A 20,984-nucleotide genomic window follows, 5' to 3' on the forward strand; every position below is an offset into this window, starting at 1 on the left:
AAAGTCCAAACCTGTGACCCCAGCCTACAGGATCATTCATGGTCTGGCCTCAGCTCACCGCTCCAGTCTCATCACTCCCCAGTCTTCCCCATTAACCCTCTCTGCCTTGATCACTCTGAACACAAGTGTAGTTGGCCCGGGCATACCAGATTCCTGTGGGTCAGACTTACAGCGATGATTCAACCTCATTTGAACTACACTGAGAGTGGAGTGAGGGTGATTTTTCAAACAAAAATAGGGGATGCTATTACCAGAAAAAGACAGTGATTTCTCTCCTACTTGAAATGTATTTGGACATACAGACTCCATCACTTAACAATACCGTGATGGTGAGGCTTATCTACGGAATTTATATATACTAGGTATGTCTGTAGATCCAGGTGTAAAGTTTTAACATCGATGGTATCTGCTTTAGAAAATTTGCTCCCCAGATATGTCAGTTCTCTCTTGTCTCTTTGCCATTTGTAGTGCAGCTCTCTCTTCCTATGCTATACTTCTTTCTCTTTGATGGTCCCCCTTGTCTTCAAGATTTGGCTCAAGTGTCACCTTCTCAAAGGAAGCTTCCCTTCCTCTGATCTTAGATGTTCCTCATGTGAGCGTCCCTAGCGTTGTGCTTAACGATCAGGGCATTTACATGACGACAAGAACTAACCCTTATCATGGAATTCTGGCACAGGGCTTAAGGATTCAATAAACATTCAAAGAATGAAGGAACAATAAATGGCCAATTTATATTTAATAAAAGCTAGCTACCAATCCAGTTTATCCCATGTAATGCTATATCATTCACCTTCTAACAAAGAATGACTACTCCCTGCCCCACCTACACACACACACACACACACACACACACACGCGTGTACACACACATGCTCCCCGGCATACCCCCATCTCCTCACCTTATCAGGGGTAAGTAGAACCAAACTGCTGGTGGCCCACAGAACCTACCTATCTCCACATGGGTTGGAAAATTGAAGTGTTTGCGATCCACAGTCCTAGCACAACAACATGAACGCACATGATCTCAACAATGATATCTGGTGGTTTATTTTGACCGAGGCTTATTTACTCTAAATTGGATGAGGGTTAACTTAATTAAAGACATCTTACAGTTAAGTGGCTCAGTGATCACTGCCTGGAATGATCCTTATGTCTTGGTGTCTATCAACACATACAAACCACCCATCAGGTCACTAATTGGCGCACTCCATATAGAAGTCTCTAGAGAGAAGCTAAGAAACTAAGTACTCTCTAGCTTCAGTGTACTCTTGAAGCATGCTTTCCCTGGAGATCAGTGCTGTCAAACGGCACTTTGATCAGGGGAGACCATCAAGGCTCCTCCTCACTTTCCGTATGTCAGGATTTTAACAGATACACAATATTGTACTAAATCCAATGTCATCACTTTGATACTTACGAGGAAGCAAAATAAAATGGGCAATTAAAAATCTATGAAGGTCAATTGATTTTCTCTACTAGCAATTATGCCTTATAATTGTTTGCTGAAAGAGGGATTGGCATTTTATAAAGCTAATGATTGGCTGGGATTCTTTGCTTACTGAACCTCTGTGGGTTCAGAGTTTGGGTCTGGATAAACACCAAGAGGTGAGCAGCATTTGAGAAGCCTCTCCAAAGCCTTTCATCTAGAAGCTGGCTGGTTAGCTCACGAGGTTTCTGACATTTCCCCCCTTCCAACCAGGCTGGAACCCCACTGTAATCAAAATTCACAATGTTCCAGAACCTAGACTTTGGTCCTCATTAAAAACCCAACAGACAAAAAAGTCCAGGAGGCCTGCTAGCCAAACCTTTTCACACGGCAGGGAAGATGTGCATTCGGTTTTATTTTTAAGTTAGCAGACTAGGTCGGGACTCATTTTGAAGTCTGATGAAAGACTAAGAGCCCATGTTTCATCTTCTGATTAATCCAAAATTAAACAATTCAGAGATTTTGATCGCTTAGGCTTTTTCTTTAAAACAAATATGACAGATAATAAATAGCCTTCTCTAGTACACATAGAAGGACACAGTGTGTTTGCCGCAGGCTCTTGATGGACCATTCTTCAGCTTATTCTAAGATCAGATAGTAAATCGCAATTTCCTTTTTAAACACTGTTACAATTTTCACCTCTTACAGAAACCACAGTGTGTGTATTCTACTACTTAGACATTACTTACCTGCTGCTTATGTTCCCAGTAATAACCTATCTTGACGTTTTAAAAACATTTTTGAAGAAGTGGGCACCTGATTTACGTAAGCCTTGTAGTACATGAAAGGGGAAAGGAATTAGGCATCTTTGGCAAGGCTCATTAGCTGCATTTGAGTTAAACATACATCTTTGGAGAATAATAAGGTATTCTGGATTTTCCAAGTTTTTTTCCCCTAAATCAAGACTTGAAAATTAAAAGATTTTTAAAATAATAAATGATCAATCCCAAAGGAAATAAATGGGAACCTCAACACACCAAGCAAGATCATGGCTGTTTCAGGGAGAGAGAGGACTAGCCCTCTACATAAAGTGCCTGTCACCACCTGACTTTAATAGCCCCCCCTTCTGTGACCACCGTAGTCCTCTTCACCTCTGGTCCCACTGACCATCCACCTCCAAGCACAGTAAGGAACTCCATCACTCAGGTCCGCACAGGAGTTTGTCTACATCCTCTTTCTAACTCATCACAATGCATTGTGATTATTTGCTTCCTTGAACGTCTTCCCCACAGCCTGTCATCTCCCCAAGGACTAGGACTTAATTGTCTTCATTCCCAGCATATAGCAGAGGACCCAGCACATTTATTTGCATATGCATTTGTTTATTTACACCTTGACTCTCTGCAAAAGAATATTTTGAGGTGTTTTATAGAACAGAGGTATTTATAATTCGAAGGAATAAAAGATAAATCCATAAATAAAAGAGCAGAGTAAAAATAAAAGGTGGTTAGTCAGTGCCTGGCACAGCTACAAGAGTCTATCAGTCAGGGTCTCAGCAGAAATCTGATGGGACATTCAAATGGAATCCATTAAGGACAGTTTGGTAAAGGGAATGTTTGCAAAAGTGTTGAAAAGGTTTAAGAAATGGAAAAAGTGGGTAGTGGAGTGCCTCTGGGAAGATAACAGAATCAACTCCACCAGTTTTTACTACTCTAGACCTGAAGCGTAAGGACAGGAGTGGTTGGTTTACTAGAACCCAGAGAAAGAATTCTAAGGAAAGGCCACCGGATAGGAGCTGTGGACTTACGAAGGGAAGTAGCTAACCTGCAGTGTCCAAACCTGCAGAGTTCATGGAATAAGTACCTAGTCTCTCTCTCTTCCCAGCTTTAGATCTCTTTGTTGGTACCTCACATGGGCCAAATCTAATGGAAGCCCAAGGACAGAGAGCCTCCTGAATACAGTCCATATGGGTCAGGTCCTAGAGTCCAAAGCCGTGTGCAGGAAAGAGGGGTAAGGAGAAGACATCTAACACATAGTACGGGCTTGCTAATTCGGTTACAGACATACTAACAACCAGCCAGGATAAAATGAGAAACATAATTAGTTCCAAAAATCAGAACATTTACCACTAATAATATGTCAGTTGTTTATGAAAAAACCTGAGATAAAAAGCTCCATGGGAACCCCTAAGAGTGACTTTCACAGAGTTCCTTCTTGTAGCCTATGCCTGGAGGCACACCGTGCGCCCAGTATACAGAGCAGTTAAGAAGTAATTTCACAAGGTCACCATAATGGGTTATAAACCTACCCGTTTCATAGCTTGATGATCTAGGGGTAAATGTTAAATAACTTGGAGGAAACATCAAACTGATTATCTTTAATGTAATTCTCCAAGAATGCTGGTCACTTTGTTTTTAACAAAGATTTTGATAAAAGTTGAACACACAATTAACATACCCTGGCAGGGCTTCCCTGGTGGCGCAGTGGTTGAGAGTCCGCCTGCCAATGCAGGGCACACGGGTTCGTGCCGCGGTCTGGGAAGATCCCACGTGCCGCGGAGCGGCTGGGCCCGTGAGCCATGGCCGCTGAGCCTGCGCGTCCGGAGCCCGTGCTCCGCAACGGGAGAGGCCACAGCAGTGAGAGGCCCGCGTACCGCAAAAAACAAAACAAACAAACAAACATACCCTGGCAAAACCAAGGGTTACATATGAAGGATAAATGTGCAGGCTTCAGTAATCAAATGAATGGAAGATAAGGCCAGTTCCTTTTGTGAAATGTAAGATGCCTAACCCAGATGTGCATCTGAATAGATGTCCAACACACACACACACACACACACAGTCAAGCTGGCACAAGACTCTTTCAAAAGACTCCATAAACATTTGTTTTAAAAAGCAGATATTGAAACATGCAGAGAATGGGGCATACTTCCAGTTTGTGCTTTCTTCATCTTTGCTACCAAGTAGACCCCATTTTCTTCTCCTCAGTATATATTCTGACAGAAACTAGTTATTTCATTCCTTGTTACAGTACAAAGAAATAGTGTCCTTCCTGATGTTCTAATCATCATCAAAATCACTAAGTTTTAAATTGCTTTTACTAACTGCTAGACAGTCTACTAAGTACTTTACATGCATTAACTCTCACATAACTATTACCATGTGCATTTTACAGGTGAGGAAACTGAGGCACAAAGAGCTTCAGTGCCTTCCACGCGTGGTCCTTGTCTATCTCTTCAGCTTTATCTAGCATTTCTCTTTTCCTCAATGTCTCCACTTGGAAGACATGGACCTTTTACAGTTCATCACACCTGCTGGTTTCATACCTAGGATACTGGCACAAGCTATCTGTTCTACCTAGAACATGTTTTTCTCTCTCCCTCTTCTACTTAGTAACCACTCAACCTTCAGATTTTATCTGAGCATCACTTCTTTAGAGATGTTTACTTCAATTCCCAGATGAGACAAAATGCCCCTATTTTAGAATCCTATGAAACTACATACCTATACTTTATAGCATTTGTCTGATTGCATTTTTCTATTTTCAGCATAATTGTTGGCTCAATATCTTCCTATTAGACTGAGAGCTACATGAGGGTGAGCAATGTCTTGTCTGTTTACTAGTGTATCAGTGGCACCTAGTACAGCACCTGGAACAATGTAGGTGTTTCTGGAGCCAGCAGTGTGCTAGGTGTTGTAGATAGAACATTAAAAAAGATGGACTTTATCTCTTTGCTCATGTAGTGTTTAGCGTAAGAGGAAAGGTAATCAGTAAGTAAGTGCAATGCCATGTGTGGCAGGGGTTAAAACAGGAGAGGTTCCAGGGAGAACCAAGATGCGGAGGGTTAAGGAAGGTTTCCCAGATACAAAAGCCCTAAATAATAGTGATCACTATGTAGGTGCTTTAGGTATAGTGATTCCCACTGATGTTAAGAGGGAGGTAAATAAGGAAACTGAGGAGCAAGGAAGGTGTATGACTTGCCAAGTTTGCTCAGCTAATTAGAAGGGGAGCTGGATTCAAACCTAGACAGTCTGGGTCGCACTTCGGCGTTCTTAACTCCACCCTGCACCAAGCCTTTGAGTTGCCTAGGCAAAGGAGAGGCCAGACAGGCAGGGCTCCAAACAAAGGGTAGAGCAAAAGCAATGGCTCTGAGCAAAAAAGGACTTTAAGCTTTTAAGAAACTGATCAGATTGCATTTTTAGAAAGAAGAAGCAAGACCCCCCCCAAAACACTAGCTATAACGTGGAGACTAGAATGGAGCAAGGCAAGCCAAAAATAGGTTACCTTTTTCTCATATCCACTTAAAATCCTTTGGGACCTGTGTTCCTTGGAAGACCATAAGTGAACACTGCTCTACATAAACCAGAGATGGGATTAAGCCTTGATTTCTATATGGGTCAGCACTCCTTTTCAAGACCACAAACAGAAGACTACATTGAATTAAACATTTTACCAGATACATGCTTTGGTCACAAAAATGGCCCAAAAAGGGAATCTGACTTGGTTCAGAACAAACCCATTTCCAGAAGTTCACACAATCTCAGTGTTTCAGAAGTTGAAAGAAATTTGATCTTATCAAGTCTATGTGTAACAACAAGGAAAAAATAAAAGGACAGTTACTACTAACTACTTCCCCTAAAAAAAATTCAAAGAGGATATAGTTAAAAAAAACAGTGAGCTGCTTTTTCATCCTCATATCTTTGAAGGACTGTGCAGGGGTGGAGGGTGGCAGCGCTAGATCAGGCATTTTTGCACACACTACCCACAGGGAAATCTAAATCTATAACCATCATCATAAAATAAAACGAGAAGCAAATCAGAAAGGAATGAATGAAGGGCAAGTGATAGCCAAGGGGTTTACAATAATCAATTATTAAAATGCCTTAAAAGAGCAAAGAAAATGCTTATCAGATCAGCAAAGCACCTTTTAATAAATAATATGATTTGGGTTTAATTAATGGCCTAATTACAGTTTTACCCAATAGGCTTAAATGCTCCAAAGGAACAGTTTGAGTCTCTTTGGTAGATCATCTGTGTTTTAAAAAATGTTCTAATTACGTATTTGCTTGAGTAAATAATGTGAATTTTACAAAACTGCCTAATGATATATTTATGTGACTGTATTTACCCAAATGGCCTCTCATTCTGTACTAATGGAGTTGGGATAACCATTCCTAGGAGACATGGGAAAGTAGGATGGCTCCAGCTTTCACCCAAACACCCCTGTTATTCTCACACTGTTCTCATTTTCTCTTGCCCCAAAACACATCACTGAAAGCATGTGACCCACTTGTTCATCATCAATTTAAATAGGAAAAAAAAATTCTTCCTCAGCCTTTTGTGTAAACACATTTTGCAGAAAGGGTACAGACTTGAAAAATGAGTATTAATGCTGTATAATGCTCCATTAAAAGTGGATAATGAGACTGTGACTAAGACAGGACATTCAAGGTTTAAGTAGCTGCATAATGTACTCTGTTCGTTATATAGTATCTTACAATGCATTACAAAAAAATCAGACTATGTGTTGGAATCAGATTGCTGTGACTTAAGGCCACATAATGGTCTGTACTAGGTAACAGAAGTCATAGAAAAACTGTTTGAATATCCCAGCTTTGTGGGGGCATGTATCCATTCAAGACTTTTAAGTTGTTTTCATGTTTTAGAGACATAAATCTAGAAAAAGTGGATGGCTATCTATTCATAAAATTGCATGAAGGAACTAAGAGTTTCATTTCATAGTTCTCATAAATCTAACTCTTAGCAGACATTCACTGCTTAAAATTAGGTGATCTTATTTTGAATCACAAAATAGCATGTCTCTAGGAAGGAAACACAGTATTTACATTTCCAATCATGCTACAGACAAGGTGAGAGAGTTTACCAAAACACATATAAAAAAGGATAAAGTAAATGGTTGAGAGAACAAGGGAATAAGGAAAACTAGATGAGAAAATAAAATGGAGCAATAAGATTAGCATCCTATCCCATGCATTCAGTGCCGGTAGACATTGAGCTTCCAAGAGGCCAAAGCAAAGCAGGAAACAAGATGGTTTCACAAATCAATAGAGTCAATCAGCAATATCTAAAATTGGTTCACGAGATGAAACTGACGAGGTGTACACAGTACTTTCAGCAACATCCCAATAGAAGATACAAGAGTGAGTTTCATACGATTGTCAATTACCATTGTAGGACTGAGTTCCATACTTTTAAAAAGGTAATATATAATAAATGTAACACTGACTGTGCCGACACAGTCGGTGGTGGCCATAACACTGACTGTGCCGACACAGCAGTGTCCCTCTTGGGTGATTCAGAAGGCATTCCAATAACAGTAAGGTCTCAGGGCCCTCCTTATAGGCATTAATTGTGTATTACTATAAGTGGGCAAAATTGCTACTTAATTGAGGTTAAGCTGATAGAGTGCCAGATTAACTAATTTTCACCTTAACAAATGTGTAATTATTTATTAAAATTTTGAATTCCTCTGCTGATGTCCTTTATGTTACTTCTTACCCTGAGCACTCTCTCACAGAGCTCAGATAATCCCATTGCTCAGATCAGAAGACCTGTGATTCTGATTTGCGGAGTAAAGATGCCTATGGCATGGACCCCCAAGCTCTATAATCCCAGCGGTTTTTTATTCTAGTTCAACAGCATCTGAGGCTGCTTGTCTGCAGGAGGATAGTGGCAGCACCATCTGTTTACTCTGGCCTCATTTGCCAGGATCAAGGAGGAAATTGAAGGCGCTAAGCTGACTTTTTCAGAAACTTTGCAGTAATTGAAAAGAGAGGGTGATAAACGTGAGGGGGGCTGTTTGGCACCTTAATTATAGTGGTCGCTCCATGGGCTGCATAATAAAGCTAAGGCGCATTTTTTTTTTTTTTCTTTTTGCGGTACGCGGGCCTCTCACTGTTGTGGCCTCTCCCGTTGCGGAGCACAGGCTCCGGACGCGCAGGCTCAGCGGCCGTGGCTCACGGGCCCAGCCGCTCTGCGGCACGTGGGATCCTCCCGGACCGGGGCACGAACCCGCGCCCCCTGCATCGGCAGGCGGACTCTCAACCACTGCGCCACCAGGGAAGCCCTAAGGCGCATTTTTGAAATAGTACCAAGCTAAGCACAAACCATAACTCCAAGAGCCTTGAAGAGGAGCCCATCCACTCAAGTAGTCATTTATAATTAGGATGTGAAACTCAGCCCTGTAGTCATTGATTATTGAAATTGCCTTAAGGAGATCTCCAAAACAACTTCCTCTCTTGATTCACCTCCTCCTCCCGTTTCTAAAAGTAGCAAATGGAATCCATGAGATTAGCCTCTTATGAGCAAATAGGCAGAGATGAAATGCAGCCAGGAGCTAATGCTTGGCAGGACCCAGAAGGGAGGTGCCAGGAGGACATGGGTGGATCATCGGAGAATTGATGGGAAAGATTCTCTGCTCCCAGAAGAGAGCAGGCTTCAATGGTTTCTCTCAAGTTTTCTTGCACATTAGCAGAACATATGCTCTGCTCATGTGGGCAGCTCCTGGGGGGAGCACATCAGCATCTAAGCGGAGAGTTTCGAAGATTCTGTTTAGAAAATGAGACGTAGTATGACTGCAGAAGCTACACATGTCCTCAGCTTCTACAGAATATATTTCTTTGTTTTTTTTCATTCTATGGCCACCAGAAGAAAAAAATACAACTTTACTCTGAAACACAAAGGAGAAAAGAATCTATTTTTTTTAAGAGGATGGTGGGTAGCTGGAGGGAGGGAAAAAAGGAGAGAAGAGAATGTTCTTTTGCAGACCTAAAATCAATATGTTTTATCAAACCCAAATCAAATTGTATATGCCAGAGTCATTAGACCCAGAGTCTACTTGTTAGGAATAAATATTTTGCCATAGGATTAAATCCCATTATGTCACAGAGGCTGAGTTTCTTCAGCCAACCAGAAAAACTGTGACAGGTAAAACGTGATAGCATCTATACAGTGGGAGATGCAGGAATCACAGAATCCCCAAATTTAAATGAGAAACCATGCAGTTTTCTGTGTCCCAGATCAGAACTATGCCTTTTTGGGCAGTCCTGGATTGTCAAACTCACATTTGGGATAAGTCATATTTGCCTCTGATGCCCACCCTGGCCCCTGCCCCTTCTTCTGCATGTCTCCCCACTGCGTCTGTGGTACTGTCACCACTCTGCTCGTAGCTCACTCATTCTGAAACCCATCCTCTCAAACTGCTCTTCCTGGCATTATCCCATTCCCCCTCTTTCCTAGCTCCTTTTTCACCATCAAACCTTGCTATTTCATTTGTTATGTTCTCAGGAACTTGGTGACACATGAGTTGTATTAAATACAGAGATAAATCGTGAATGTGTTACACCCTCCAGAAAGCAGATTTATAGTCAACAGCAGCCTTAATGACATAACTCACAGAAGAGCATATTGGAAGCATGGCAGTATGGAAAGAAAACTATCTGTATGTAATGTCTTTCAGCCTACTCCAGCAAACAGCACTTTAGTAGTTAGGATGGCTTTGGCTGCAAGTAATAAAATCTGACTTGAGTGGTCAAAATGATAGGGATATTTTATGACCCCATATGAGGATCCTCAAGTACTGAGTAGGTGCTCGGCTGCCCATCTCTTTGCTCTACCCAACTCAGCCTCTCCCCCAGCTGGTCTCAGCTAAATTTTCTTATGTCGGCAAGATGCCCACCATAGAGGCATCCCACAATGACACAACCAAGTCCAGAAAAAAAAGCGGGTATCTCAACCTCCATATCTGTATTTATCAGAGAGAAAACATTTTACCGTTGCTCACCAGCAATATTCTCACATGTCATATGCTCCTTCCTAACTCAGTAATTGTCAAGGGCAACATGTAAATTATACCTGGCTTAGACAACTCACACTACAATTTAGTCACTTGGGAGAGGGCAGGCCTCCCAAACAAAATCAAGATTCTTTACATACTGAACCCAATAAACTTAAATGTCAATTTGGTCTTGCATCCTTAATGTATTTTGCTTTAAATTCAGTAACCATATCTTTCCTTCTGCAGAAGGTTTCACCACACTCTGAGCTATAGAAATTTCAGTGTAAGAAAAAGGAAGGGAAGGAAAAGAGGAAGCAGAAGACAAACAGTTTTGTAGAGTCTAAATTTTGCAGAGTCTAGAAGATTTTATTACGTGATTGCCAGTTTCCCATAACCATTGGCCTTCCCAATAACTCAAAACTCAGAAGCAAGTATGTATCTTAGACTACAAAAATCACATCAGGAGCAAGTGAGTACAGGTGTGGTCCACTATGTTGATGAGTCAGGAATTGGGAATGATATTTTACAGTGATGACAAGTCAAAGCACCAATCACAATGAAGACGATGTTTTTCTGGAAGTTGAAGAAGCTATAAAAATATATCTTAAGGCTTTGTTTCATTGATCTAGAGTGAAAAAAAAAACAGCCGTGTCCGCTCCTCCAAATGTCAAATTGACTTTTAAGTGGATTCCAATGATTAAAAAGCGAACTGAAACCTGAAGGTTTTTTCCCTGAAAAGTAAGTTCTACGAGCACAACTGGCTAGATGCAGGGTCTCTGGCCTGCATCTCTTCATCTGCGCATGAACCTCACAGCACTCTGACCTCCATCACATGACCTTCCACAAACAGGTTTATACTATGAAATATCAATATATTGCCTCAACTTATCTCAAAATAGGGACAAGACCTTCCTCATCTTTATAGCACTCCCTAGTGCTTGGAACAGTGCTAATTAATAGCCATCTATCTAAATCTATTCAAAAACAATTGCTTGGTTTGAAAAACTGTATAAAACAACTGACTTGTTTATAGTGTGCTCTATTTAACAATATAGGGAAGGGATGTGTTGAGAGAGTTTCTTTGAAACATGTTAAAACAGAAAGTTTAATCCTTAATGTTTAAACCTTTACTAATTGAAAAACCGAGACTGCCAGAATAAAGGTTGTGAAATAGTCATGTACTCATTGTACTGAAAAAATCAAGACACATTAGTGTATTAGCAATTCTGGATGAAAGGTTCACTTCTAGAAATCATGTTTCTTCTACAGATACATCTCAACAGACTAATATAAGTCGGGTGGGGTCTTCTCCAAGAACCAACGCTGGAGCTCTGGCTTGAAAGCTCTTCACAACAGACAAGAACCAACGCTGGAGCTCTGGCTTGAAAGCTCTTCACAACAGAGTAAAGCAGACCTCCTGTGCTATTCTCATAGCATTGCTGTTTGTCCGGGTAATACCACATGATATAAAGTAACACCTGTGGCCAGGAGAACACGACATTTTACTCAGTGGATTTCTGAACAATTACATCCTACTGGCTGGGTAAGTATTCATCCTTTCCTACTCATTTTGACCAGCAATTTTGTCGCCTAGAAAATTCAGGTGTAAGACTGACTTTTAAGGATATTGCTATGAGTAATCACCACCAAAACAGCTAAAACTTGACTTTAGCTTTTCTTGAGGAACTGCTTTACTTAACTGTTTGCCCTTCCTGTAAGCCATGTTTGGCTTCCACCTGAATTAAATAATCTGTGAGGCAAAGATACCTTCCTTTGCTTCAGCCTGCCACAGCACCTGAAATTCTAACCATTAGTATCATTCAAATTATTCAATTAAACAACCATTGAGAACTCACTACACGAGGGAAATACATTGATTAGTTGTGAGAAAGTTAAAAAAAAAAAAAAGTAGACACAAACTGTTTTATAGAGTATATAACCCACAGAGGCAAAGGATGAATAAGCAAATAATTATAATTCAGTATATATATATATATATATACACACACTGAATTATATATATTATATATTGTATATAATTATATATATATGTATATACATATATATATGCAAAAAATATGCTAGAGAGGGTCAAAGCCAGAAGAGATATAATCCAGCTGGGAAAATCCGTTAGAAAAGCAATTGGGAAAATCTTTGTATACAAGAAAATATGTACAAAGAATCTTAAAAGATAGATTTTTAACAGAACTAATAGTGATAGCATACAAGTAAAACAGGCATGTGAGCAAAGCAGAGCGACCTCTCCTTGGTTTCTATGTTTCTTTCAAAATGGGCAATCCAAAATTGATAAAACCTAACCCAAGGACACTGCAGTGAACAGCCGACAGACAACGAGATTCAGAGGAAAGAAGATAATTGACAGGGAGGTTTCAATGGTCAAGGGAAGCCTTTGAAAGGTCCAGAACATGAGGTACAACGGGAAGATCCTGAAGTTTCTGGGGGCGGCAGGAGATCACCGGTCAATGACATGGCGATCCCAAAATGAGTTTTGCCTTCTTTACCATTTATTCTTGGGCAGTCTCTAACCTCAATGTGCATTAATCTGCTTTGACAAAGCAAAAAGAAAATAAATCCAATGATGCACTTTGCTTGAGAATGTGGAATCTATATTGAGGCCAACCTTAGGGAAACGGGAAATCAGAGTGAAGGTTACAGCTCTGACAGCGACCTGGGCTGGCTGTGCTTTCATTCCTTTCTAGGTCACACTGACATGAGGCCCAGTGACAGCTTTGAAATCTGCCAAAGAAGTCAGCACATGCCAGGATGGAATGGGATTCCACACCCCTTTGCTTTCAGTAGCAAAGAACTCTCATCAGAAATAGTCTAGTGCTTTAAACAAAGTGCCACTTAGCTTAATCATTCTTATAATTCTAAAAGGCCTTTTGATAGCCACAAATGGGTAAGGAAACAATAAAATGACAACAGATAAATGTACCAAGGATATAAATACTAAATTAAAAGGAAAATTACACGTAGACAACAAGTTCTACTAATAATCAATAAAAAGCAAATTAGAACTGCATACCATTTTTCACTTATGAAATTAGCCATTTAAAAGTTATAATATTCTATCTGATAAAGAAAGCTCTTTGCCATAGAGAAGGAACATGAGATACTGACATAAGGCTTTGATTCAGTAATTCAGTCTTTGGAAATTTATTCCAAGAAAGTATATTCTATCTATATTCTATTTGTAGATCATATTCACATTATTTCTAATAATGCAGAACCATAAACAACTTTAATATAAACCAAGGAGAATGATCAAATCTTTTTAAGACATGAAAACTATGTGGAGCATGGAAAATGCTGATGAAATACATCAAGATACAAAATCACAAGAGTACAGCATGCATACTGATAGTATCTAAAAGGAAATATAAAACAATGCTTGTTTTACTTGACTATAGGATTTACAAATAACTTTCTTTTGTCTTTTCCTACATTTTCTCTAGTACTGACATGTTGCTCTAGTAATTTTTAAAAGCTGTATATTTTTAAAACTCTTATTCATGAATTTCTAACTGCCATTGGATTAAGAAAATTATTTCATCACAGTATTTGTAGTACCTGAAAGCATTCACTATATATTTGGTTGCATTCAATATATATTTGGTCCCATTCAGTTTTGCCAAATAAAGAAGAAGTTATTGCCTAAGAAATAGCCCTTGGGAGTGAGTCTTGTTTCTCAGCGCTAACTGGCAAGGATCCAGTAGGTACCCACCATGCCTATTCCTCTCTTCGAAACACACTTTCCAGTCCCAGACACTTTCCCTGCTTATTTTATTAACCTCACTGTGTTTCAACAAATAAAGTTTGTAAACCTTAGGCTTTGTAGAGCACGTATTCTTAACTAAATCAGGCACAGGTTTCTGTGTTGTTTCAACTCTGCAATGCTATAAACGTAATTGAGTCAATTCATTTCTGATCCATCACTTACAAAAAATATAAAAGATTATTTCATGTTAAGTGACACATGTAATGAGATAAAAAACTTGATTATAGTAATTCCTGACATCAGAATTCTTTGTTTTGTAAAAGGACTTCATTGTGATAGAAAATGAGACCTTGAATGTTAGAGATAGTTAAAGCACTCTCCAAAAGAAAATTAGAGGAGTTCGCAGTTTTGTTTTGAGCTTGCCAGTTATTTGGAAAGAGAAGGGAAAGGGAAAGGACAGGAGGAGAAAGGCGAAGCAGTAAGGTGGCAAAGAGCTCCAGTATTAAAGGAGGGGAGTACTAGTGCGGTGAGGGCGGGAGGAAATCCCTGGTGATGGTGTGGCAACAAGGCATAGTTGTAAAACTTTAGCTGTGTGAGATATGACCACTCCCTGTCACCGACGGACATTCAGAAGTTGTGCCCTCTGCCCCTCTGCAGCAGCCTTCTGTTTGTGACTGCTGTGAGTGGCTCTCATTTAGTTGGACATAAAAGGTTTAGCAAAGAAAACATACATCATTCAGCAGTGGCAGAAAATTGAGGATAAGGTGACCATGAAAGCATAAGCTCCCAGGGAACCTGGAGAAATTCTGGGAAGGGCTTCAGACTTCCACAATTCTTGGAACAAGGTTTTAATTAATTTAGAATTCCACAGACTCCCAGCTGACTTCTCCAGTAGACAAGTTAATGGCAGAGAAAAACCTAGCATCCAGGGCTTTAGACCCTAGGTCAGTTTTTGTGACACAATTTCATGCTGTCTCTTAATTCCATTTTCTATCCATATCTGTTCTAAGAGGCCATAAAAGCGTAACTGTCATGGAACAAAAGACATGGATAGTACAGAGAAAAGAGAAGGAAATGCTCTTTTAACTGAAATATACTTTTTAGGTACTGAAGGATCCCTTCAAACACCTGCTATAGAATGAAATGTTAAATAGAAATGGAAATGGCAAAGATAAAAGATAAATTAGCCTTTTCTATTGCTTTCTATTGCTTTTGTTCCTCCTCCTTTTCAGTATTTTTTCACTGCTGCTTGGAAGATGCTGAGTTTCCCAAGCCCCGAATCCATTATTAGAAGATAGGAATCTTATATAATCCACTACTTTCTGATCCCTAAGCAAAAAACCAGGACATACAAATAAGCATTCGGGAGAGTAAGAAGCTGGTACAGCAATTTGCACCATTCTTGTGTACATTTTCACCGGGGGTTCCACTCCAGCCCTGAGATTTTAAGATTCCCCAGGCTCTGCAATGGTCTGGACTGGGAAGGAGGAATTTGGGAGAAGAAAGGTCATCATCTCACCTATCTCTAACTCAGAGTTTTGTGTTGAGGAAAAGCTTTGACAAAAGACTAGATCTCCAGGAATGACCAAAATGAAAGGAGATTTTTATATGTGGTCCTTCTTCTGACATAACAGCCAGCTAAATCAGTGAACCCATATTGAGAAATGAAAAATAACACAGCATGCCAAAGGCAGTTACTCCTGATGGAGGGTATGACAGACAGATCTTCACTTTTTTACTTTCCTGGTTTTTTTTTCTCCCACAGTGTCATCAATCTCTCCTTCCCCTGTAAGCCAGCTCATCTTCAAGAGCAGCACCAAGCATGACAACAGCTTTTTCTTCCCCTAGTGTTTGACACTGTTTGTTGCTGGGAAGAGTCTGTACCTTATTTTACCTGTCACAGAGGAGATTACCTTCAGCAGTCTCTTATGCCTTTTGGTAAAGTGTGGTCCTTGGACCAGCATCATGGCCACCACCTGGGAACTTGTTAGAAATGTGGAAACTTGAGCCTCACGTTGAATCAGAAACATTTTAATAAGAACCCCAAATGATTTTGATGCATATTAAATTTTTAGATGTGCTTTAGGAAAAATTGGAAGGTTGTCACCTAATTCCTAAATTACCTGTGAATGAATAGTACTTTGAGTGGCATCATGAAGAAAGCATGGGCTTTGCAGTAGATGTTCCTAGGGTTGAAACCTGTGCTCACCACTTAGCAGCTGTGTGTCATTGGGCAAATTACCTAACATCTCTGGTTCTCAGTTTCCTCATATGTTAAACAATAAAAATAAATAAGTCCTACAAAGTTGTATTAAATGAAACAATGTATCTAAAATATATAATCTAAGACTGGCCATAGTAGATAGATATTTTAAATCATCGAAACAAAGTATGAGCTTCAACCAATATCTGAAGCTGATGAATGTCGTCTCATGAGCAGTTCTTAAGAGCTCACTTTCCTTTCGATAAAAGGACTGACTACTCAAAAACATTCCTCCTAGCAGACTTCCATTGATCTTGAGATTCATACCTTAGCGTTTTGTATTCTTACTGAGTTTTGTTTGTTCTGTTTTGCTCTGCTTGCTTTGCTTTCCGTTTTAGTAAGGGGTTCTCCAGAACAAAATTATGGTAGCACTAGAACAGGGATGTCCCAAACTAATAAACCATTCAATGGTGATATGTACTCAAGATGCTATAAAAGGGAAAAATATGAGCTTAGTAGCCCTGAAACAGGGAAGAGATTAGCTCTTAATTCAGAAAACATGAACTAAGCACTGATTTGGCGGTTAGTATTATAAAAAATGGAAATAAAACAGTCTTTGCCCTCAAAAAACTTAGGCTGTAAGAAGGTAATTTAATAAATGCTATGGAAAAAGGAAACACATGGAATTTGGGGAGCTCATAGACAGGGGCATGTAGACTACATTTTTAGGGTTAGGGATGGAGTATTCTGGGAAGACCTCGCAGGTGAAGTGTCATTTAACGTGCAAAGTTATAAACAAATTGTTTACAAGTCTATCAGCTCACTCAGGAATAAGAAAAGGCTGGCTGGCTTTAAATCCTAACTCGGATGTTGAACAAATTATTAACCTTTCTATGTTTCTCTTCATATATCAGCATAAGAGAAAAAACATTAGTGCATACATCATAGATTAGTTGTAAGAATGAAATAAAAATATATCTATACCTGGTGCTTAAGAAATACTTGCTGTTTTAGTTTTCTTTTTGCATAAATTGTTTCAGAATAACTATCCTATCTCTTACCAGAATTTCTGTGTGAAGCAAGTGGGTCAAGATTATGGTAGATTACTGTTAGAGTCCCCAAAGGGATAATATCTCATGTTAGTTTACATGTATATATTTGTATATACACACATTAATATATACATACATACACACACATACATACATTTACATGTATATGGAAAATATTTAAATTACATTAAGAAGAGGAAGAAATGAGGAAGTAGGTAGTGAGAAAAAGCCTCTGAGCAAAGGAGACCTCAAAAATGTCTCAAGGTCAACTCACCCGATATCAAACTATAAGTCCCCCTGAAACTTGCTCTTCCATCATTTTCCACCTCAGTTTGTGACAACATTCTCCAGCCACTGTCAGGTCAAACACAGGAGTTGTCCTTGAGATCTCCTTCTCCCTCGTGCCCTTATCACACCACTGAGTCCTGATGCCTTGATCTCCTAAATATCTCAAAAACAACCACCCCCTCTTAAATTCCTCCTTCACTGTGAATGTGGACCTCAGGGTTGGACACAGCATTGGTATCCAGTACACTTATCAAACCTGCTTTAGAAAATCAGAGAAAAAGCCCTGTGTCTCTTTTTCAGAAGGTATATATTTATGTAAACAACATGAATTGTGACAGAAAATAATATCTGATGTATTTTAAAAACTTGTGGGGACTTCCCTGGCGGTCCAGTCATTGGGACTTGGCCTTCCAATGCAGGGGGTGTGGGTTTGATCCCTGGTTGGGGATCTGGGATCCCACATGCCTCGCGGCTAAAAGGCCAGAACATGGAACAGAGGCAATGTTGTAGAAAATTCAATGAAGACTTTAAAAATGGTCCATCAAAATAAAAAATCTTAAAAAAAAAAGACGTATGAAAAAGATTAGAAGGGAAGGGAGTCGAAGGACAGTATTTAGGTTAAGGCTTGTAGTGGGCTGAATGATGGGCCCGAAGATCATGTCCTAATCCCTGGAACCTATAAATGTTACCTTATTTGGAAAAAGAGGCTTTGAAGATGTGGATTAATGGTTTTGAGATGAGATTATCCTGAAAGATCTGGATAGGCCCTAAATGCCATCACAAGTATCTATATAAGAAACAGGTAGGAGGAGATTCCACACATACACACATAGGCGAATGTCCCGTGAAGACAGGGGCAGAGATTGGAGTGATGCAGTCATAAACCACAGAACACTGAGGACTGCCGGCAGCCACCAGAGGCTGGAAGAGGCAAGTTACAGATTCCCTGCCAGAGCCTCCAGAGTGAGCTCAACCCTGATGACACCTTGACTTTGGAATTCTGGCCTCCAAAAGTTTGAGAGGCTAAATTTTATTTTTTGCTACCATTTTGTGGTAATTTCGTACAGAAACCACAGGAAATTGATACAGGCACCACCTCATTTTATTGCTCTTTACTTTTTTGTGCGTGGCTTTTTTTTTTTTTTACAAATTGCATGGCAACCATGCATTGAGCAAGTCTATCAGTGCCATTTTTCCAACAGCATTTGCCCACTTTGTGTCTATCACATTGTTAGTTCTCACAGTATTTCAAACTTCTCCATTATTATTTTGTTTTGGTCATCTGTGATCTTTGATTTATAACTATGATAATTGTTTCGGGGCATCACAAACCATGCCCACGTAAGACAATAAACTTAGCTGATAAATGTTGTTTATGTTCTGACTGCTCCACCAACAGGCCATTCCCTGTTTCTCCCCCTCTCCTTGGGCCTCCCTATTCCCGGAGACACAACAATATTAAAATTAGGCCAATTAGTAACCCAGCACGGCATCTAAGTGTTCAAGCGAAAGGAAGAGTCACACATCTCTCACTTTAATTCAAAAGCTAGAAATGATGAAGCTTAGTGAGGAAGGCACATCAGAAGTTGATATAGGCTGACAGCTAGGCCTCTTGTGCCCAACAGTAGGCAAGTTGTGAAAGCAAAGATCTTTAAGGAAATTAAATGTGCTACTCTATTGAACACATGAGCTATAAGAAAGTAAAACAGCCTTACTGCTGACATGGAGAAAGTTTTAGTGGTCTGGATAGAAGAACAAACCAGCCACAACATTCCCTTAAGCCAAAGCCTAATCCAGCGCAAGACCCTAACTCTCTTCAATTCTATGAAGGCTGAGAGAGGTGAGGAAGCTGCAGAAGAAACATTTGAAGCTAACAGAGGTTGGTTTATTAGGTTTAAGGAAAGAAGCCATCTCCAGAACAGCAAAGTGCAAGGAAGCAGCAAGTGCTGATGTAGAACCTGCAGCAAATTAACTGGAAGGTCTAGCTAAGATCATTAATGAAGGTGGCTACACTAAACACCAGGTTTTCAGTGTAGACAAAGCAGCCTTATAGTGGAAGAAGATGCCATCTAGGACTTTCATAGCTAGAGAAGAGAAGTCAGTGCCTGGCTCAAAGCTTCGAGGACAGGCTGACTCTCCTGTTAGGGGCTAATGCAACTGGTGACTTGAAGTTGAAGTCAGTGCTCACTTAGCATTCTCAGAATCCTAGGGCCTTTAAGAATTAAGCTAAATCTACTCTGCCTGTGCTCTACAAATGGAACAACAAAACCTGAATGATCACAATCTGTTTACAAAATGATTTACTGGTTATTTTAAGCCCACTGTTGACTGCTTAGAAAAAAAGATTCCATTCAAAGTATTTCTGCTCATTGACAATGTCCCTGGTCATCTAAGAGCTCTGATGGAGATGTACAATGTGATTAATGTTGTTTTCATGCCTGCTAACACAACATCCATTCTGTAGCCCATGCATCAAGGAGTAATTTCAACTCTCAAGTCTTATTTCTAAAATACATTTCTTAAGGCTATAGCTGCCATAGATAGTGATTCCTCTGGTGGATCTGGGCAAAGTCAACTGAAAAACTCCTGCAAAGGACTCACCATTCTAGATGCCATTAAGAACAATTGCGATTCATGGGAAGAGGTCTAAATATCAACATTGAAAGGAGTTTGGAAGAAGTTAATTCCAACCCTCATGGATGACTTTGAGGGGTTCAAGACTTCATTGCAGTAAGTAACTACAGATGTGGTGGAAGTAGCAAGAGAATTAGAAGTAGAGCCTGAAGATGTGACTGAATTGCTGCCATCTCACAATAAAACTGTGAGGGATCTGTTGCTTCTTAAGATGAACAAAGAAAGTGGTTTCTTGAGGTGGAAACTACTCCTAGAGAAGATGCTGTGAAGACATGGCAATGACAACAAAAGATTTAGAATATTACAGAAACTTAGTTGATAAAGCAGAGGCAGGGTTTGAGAGGACTGATTCCAATTTTGCAAAGTTCTACTGTGGGTAAAATGCTATCAAACAGCATTGCATGCTACAGAGAAATCATCTGTGAAAGGAAGAGTTTATCGAGGCAGGAAACTTCATTGTTGCCTTATTGTAAGAAATTGTCACAGTCACCCAACCTTCAGCCACCATCAATCAGCAGCCATCAGCATGGAGGCAAGACCTTCTGCCAGCAAAAAGTTTATGACTCATTGAAGGCTTAGATGATGGCTAGCATTGTTTAGTAACAAAGTATTCTAATTAAGGTATGTACTTTTTTAGACATAATGCTACTTCACATGTAATAGACTATAATGTGAGCATAACTTTTATGTGTACTGGCAAACCAAAAAATTCACGTGACCTGCTTCATTGCAGATGTCTGGAACCGAACCTGCAATGCCTGAGGAGGTATGCCTTTATAGTCCTGCAGAAGTAAAACTGGGGCCATCTGTGCACATTCAAAGAAACTGGGGGTGAGATGTGACTT

Source organism: Tursiops truncatus, chromosome 6, assembly GCF_011762595.2.
Source record: "Tursiops truncatus isolate mTurTru1 chromosome 6, mTurTru1.mat.Y, whole genome shotgun sequence".
Taxonomy (NCBI): Eukaryota; Metazoa; Chordata; class Mammalia; order Artiodactyla; family Delphinidae; genus Tursiops; species Tursiops truncatus.